Consider the following 5727-nt stretch of genomic DNA (forward strand, 5'->3'; position numbering starts at 1 on the left):
ATATATATAGATATATTACATATCATGGCGTTAATATTTGTTCAAAAATCTCCCTACCGCCAGTTTGCGCGTGTTTTCACACTTACAGTCATAGTAAGTGGAAACCATGTAAAAATAACGGAAAATTTTTTATAGACTAATCAAAATTAAAAAATTTTGCGAGTGGTTTCTATTGGTACAGACATTTTGCGCTAAACTTCAATTTTATTTTTAAGAAAACAAAGCGTATGTTTATGTACCTCATCCTACCATCTTTTTATTTATATCTTGAGATTATACTTTCACATTGATAACATAATATCAAATTGATATTTACATAAAAAATATTACAAAAATTGAACACTACAATTATAACTGTACATCTCAATAAAAATTAATTATTAAAAAACTAAAAATCTATATGTAAAATAATTTTTAAACTTAAAATTTTGTAAAACACCAGAATCTCCAAAAATAATTTAAAGAAATTATGAAATATAAGCTATCTAATTAGTAAATAAAATAAAGAGAAAATTCTTCTTAAAAAATGCTGCTATAAAAATAATTTAAATTGGTTTATAGTTGAAGGTTCTTTTGATTTCGTTGCAGGAAAGTAAGTTGTAGAGTGCAGCCTCCCAATACCTAAAAAACAAAAATTAAAAATTACTAACGTCCTATCAATTTATCATACATGCTCCATTTTCATTCAATTTGTAAATTCTATTTCATAAATCTACACACACTGTAATTTGCATAGCTTGTTGAACAGCCTAGCTTTAGATATGTTGTGGTTTAAATAGCTAACCTTAAGTTAATCTTAAACCAATAGAATAATTTATTCTTAAACCAATATAATAACTTAACCTTAAACTAATAAAACTATAAATTCTAATAAAATAACCTTAAACCAATAGAATTACTATACACATTTACACCTTAATTTATTAAAAAAAAATCAAAAGCAAAACATTAAGAAAGGTGTCATTTTATTGATATTTTTATAAGAGGTAATATTTATAAAAACTAATAGAAATAAACTATTTTCATATTTTGAATATCTTATCTTTTTTATGAAGGTTATATAAAAATATCTTGAAATGATATGAATAAAATCCAAGTCTAAAAGGATATTTTAATTAGTTGAACAAATATAACTTGTTAAAATTAATTAAATTGAGATATAATTAAAATGCAAAAGGATTTTCAGAAATAAAATGAAACCAAAAAATTTGTTGCTTGTAAAACCTTTTTGATGTTTGCCAGCACAAATTTTTTAATAAAAAGCCATAAAACTGAGCAGCCTTGCAAGTCATTACATTTGTGATACCTATTTTGAAATTTACAATAATTGAAATAATATTTTTTTGGATACAAATTCAGAGTCCTTTTGGGACTCCGCATCCCTGCTTGGATCATGGCTCTACTTGGATAACCTTAACACAAACATCAAGGTTTTTAATAATCTGATAACTTGTATCAGATTACTATAACCTTAAAATAAGTATATCCGATACCTTGTATCAGATATTTATCAACTTTGAAAAACAAACTACAAATTGTTTTTGTTTTTGAACATGCAACATATAAATGGATAATAATGAATATAAATGAGAGAAACTCAGTTTTTTAAGATATACAATAACATTTGTATGAAAAATTATTAATATAAAACATTTATACAGTATGTCAAAAAAGTCTATCACCCCCTGTTGATTTTTCAATAAAAACAAAATTTTGTATGCTTAAATTTAGATTTTTTACCTAAATTTTTTTTTTTATATTGAATTTATATCAAAAAACATTTTTATAACAAGAAATTAATACTCTTATACTTAAAACAAAAATTATCCACTAAATTAGAAAAAGTGTAAGTCAAAGAAGTGTATCACCCCCTAATCATTTTTTAACTTTTCTGTTGTTTAAATTAGTAAAATTGCAGAAAATAAGCTAAAAACAATCAAATTTGATTGATAGAAGTTATTCTAACTAATTTTTTAGCAAAGTTTGTTTTCTTTTTAGGTTCTTAATAAGAAAATTATGGCGAAAAGATATGAAATTCATGATTCAGTAAAAAAAACTGATCCTGGGACACTATAAAAGTGGAAAAGGATATAAAACTATTTGATAGAGAAATTGTTCAAAAGTTGAACAAGATCGAGGATTATCTGCACCAAAGCTTGGGAAAGATTTACAAACAGATCATGGTATAACTGTAAATCCTCAAACTGTTCTCAATTGCTTGAAAAATCGAGGCTTTGTAGGTAGATTTGCTCCAAAAAAGCCTTTTTTGAGTAAAAAGAATCAAAAGAAAAGATTGGCTTGGGCTAAGAAACATTCAAATTGGACTATTGACCAATGGCAAAGAGTTTTATGGTCCGATGAAACAAAAATATGTTTGTTTGGTTCTGATGGTATCATACGCAAATGGAGAAAAAAAAGTCAAGGCCTAAATCTTAAATGTATGAGACCAACTGTCAAGCATGGGGGAGGTGACATTAAGCTTTATTATAAAATTTTAATATAATATATACTTCTAACTTACTTTTTCCTCTTACCATAGGTCAAATGATAGTTTGGGGCTCTTTTTCTTGGAGTGGTGTTGGCGAACTCGAATTCATTGACGGAATAATGACAAAAGAGGTTTATACTGACATTCTAAAGCGAAAACTGAGATCAAGTGCCAGAAGTGCTGGCTTATCTGGTAATTTTATCTTTCAACAGGATGGAGATCTTAAACACACATCAAAGTTAGCTACTGAGTGGTTAAAAAAAAACAGTATTAAGATGTTAGATTGGGTTCCTCAGTCACCAGACCTAAATCCGATTGAAAATTTAAAGAATCTTTTTAAAATTAAAGTAGCTGATCAAAAACCATCTAGTTTGTCCCAATTAAAGGCAATTCTCATTGAGGAGTGGGAAAAATTTGACATACAATGGCTTAAAAACTTAGTAAATTCAATGCCTAAAAGATGTCTTGCAGTCATCAAGGCAAAAGGCGCACAAATAGACTATTAATTTTATATTAGCAAAATAATTATTTAAGGGGTGACTTACACTTTTTCTAATTTAGTGGATAATTTTTGTTTTAAGTATAAGAATATTAATTTCTTGTAATAAAAATATTTTTTGATATAAATTCGATATTTAAAAAAAGAAATTCGGGTCAAAAATCTATATTTAAGCATATAAAAGTTTGTTTTTATTGAAAAACCATCAAGGGGTGATAGACTTTTTTGACATACTGTATATGTAAAAATAGAAATTTTGTGAAAACTTCAGTTCATTACTTATATAATGTAACATATTTAAATAGTCGTTTGAATATACTAATTATAAGTCCTAAAAGACTTTTTTTAAGCTGTTTATACATTATATTTACAGTAGTACCAGTCTTTACATTCCTTTAATAATAAAACTGTTGTAATCAATAATAATTTTGTTTATCAACTTAATAATAAGTTAATAATATGTAACCAAGTAAAAAATTTATCTTTCATAAAAATATTTAATAAAGTTACAATTTGTTTACAAAGTATACAAAAATGCAGAATAAAATCTAGAAAGTTTAAAGAACATAATTTTGAATTTAAAATTTAATGAACATAAATTTGAAATTTATGAATACAAATAAAATAATCCAATAAAATCCAGATAATTTTAAAATTTAATGAACATAGCTCTAATATTCATGAATACGTAATATAAAAGAAAACAAAACAAAAATATAAAAGTAAAAATAATAAATAATATAAAAAATTATGAAGATTTAATAATAAAAAGATAAAACTTGGAACTTCAAAAACTTTCAAAAAACAAAAATAAAATCAACAAAAAAGAAGAATAAATAAACGTTTTAAAAGAAAAAAAGAAAAAGAAATATCTGTAAGAAAATAAGTAAAAAAGTAATGAAAATAGAAGTTAAAAAAAAATACGTTAATGAATGAAATATATAGAGTGGCAAAGAAAGAAAAAAAAACTATTTAAACATCGGAACCTCGATCGTCAAATCAAGATTTTTTTTATTTTTTCATTTATTTCTTTAGTTTTCTTTCATTTATTTCTTAGGATTATTTATTTTATTATTTATTTATTTTTCTTCAGTTTTTTAGCGTATATAGTTTTACTTATTATTTTTTGTTAGTCATTTATTTATTTTCAATTATTATTTATTTTTAATGATATATAAATTTTTTTATACAGTTACATATTATTTGTTTTTATTTTCATTTTAGCCATTTATTACATATGTTTTATTCTACCGCGTATTATTATTTTTTTTAATCCTTTTTTTTTGTTTCTTTTTTGCCAAAGGTAATTTTTTGTTTTGTTTTTAATGTTTGATGTAACTTTTGTTTTGTTTTGATTTTCTCAGTGTTTTTCTGTTTATGTTGTATTTATTTATGTGGTCATAATATTTGCAATATGTTTTGATTATTATATTATAACAACTATGATTATATTAATATATTTACTAAATCTTTATAATTTTTTTAGCAGTAGTCGTTTTTATGTCCTCGTTAATTGTTACGTTTTGTCAGTTTATTAGTGTTTGTAACTGTAACTTTGTAAGTAAAAACGATTGCTGTATGAAAAGTAATACCGATTTATTTAAATTATTATAATTACTTTATTATTATTATTATTATTACTATTATTGTTATTGTTATTATTGTTATTACTATTATTATTATTATTATTATTATTATTATTATTATTATTATTATTATTACAAAGATTAATTGTATATAAGTAAACTATTTTTTTAAGGTATTTACTTGAGATTAGTATTTCAATACTATTTGTAAATAGCCGTGAAAATTTATTTACAGAATACATGATTGATTGATTGATTGATTGATTGATTCAAGCATCTTTTTTTTCCTCACAAAACTTACTTATCTCAGCCAGATAAAATAAAAAGTAATATTTAGTGTCTTTAAATATCTTAATAACACAATAATGTAGTATAAACATGAACTTACTTCATTAAATGATCTGAATGCATTTCTCGCTTAAATACAAATAACACTGATGTGTAGCCAGTCACACGCTGCAAGTAAAGATATTTGTAAACATTTTTTCATACTGTTTTAAAAAAGTTACATAGAAACATCAGAGATAAACTCATACTTATCTTTTACTTCATTTATGAAAAAATTCCGCAAATTGTTCTTAGTGTATTAGGTCCATATTTAGTTTGAGATTTTAAAGTTAATTCATTATTTTAGGTTTTAAGATTTTTTGAAAATCATAAATGTCAATTTTTGCAAGAAAAAATAAGATATCTCAAGATATATTTATTAACTTTCAAAATCTCTAGTTAAAAAGGAAGATAATAATGCAAACTGTGTGTATAAAAAAGGCAAAATAGTGGTTTATGGAACATCTTTTTGTAAACTCATTTATTATGATTAAAATAATACGAAGAATGTGTAAAAATACATATATTCGAATCGAGCGTAGGGGAGAAATACCTGTTGAATTATAAAAAACCCGTATCCGCGTCCCGCATTGCACATAAATCTGTGATAATTTTACATTAGTTATATTTTGTAAACAACATGCGTAATTTATTCAATGATATATTAAGAATATTCTTATTCTTATTATATCATTTATTTAAAATATTTAAACCATAATAGTTTTTTAATTATAAAAGATATCCACATTTTATATTGGATATTTTTGAGGAGATTTTTCAGAATTAAAAAAAAAAAATGCAAAAAAACTTTTTTTCTCTATTTTTTT

At 23.5% G+C, this 5727-nt stretch overlaps 1 long non-coding RNA gene across 1 annotated transcript; it reads right to left on the reverse strand.

The window, feature by feature from the left end:
• Positions 1 to 279: 279 nt before the first annotated feature.
• LOC136085118 (uncharacterized) lies at positions 280 to 5154 on the reverse strand. The gene is made up of 2 exons (XR_010641094.1): positions 4962 to 5154; positions 280 to 621 (listed from the first exon to the last, which is right to left on the reverse strand). It is a non-coding gene; the product is annotated as an uncharacterized LOC136085118 (long non-coding RNA).
• Positions 5155 to 5727: the final 573 nt, after the last annotated feature.

The sequence above is a fragment of the Hydra vulgaris genome, chromosome 09 (genome assembly GCF_038396675.1).
Source record: "Hydra vulgaris chromosome 09, alternate assembly HydraT2T_AEP".
Taxonomy (NCBI): Eukaryota; Metazoa; Cnidaria; class Hydrozoa; order Anthoathecata; family Hydridae; genus Hydra; species Hydra vulgaris.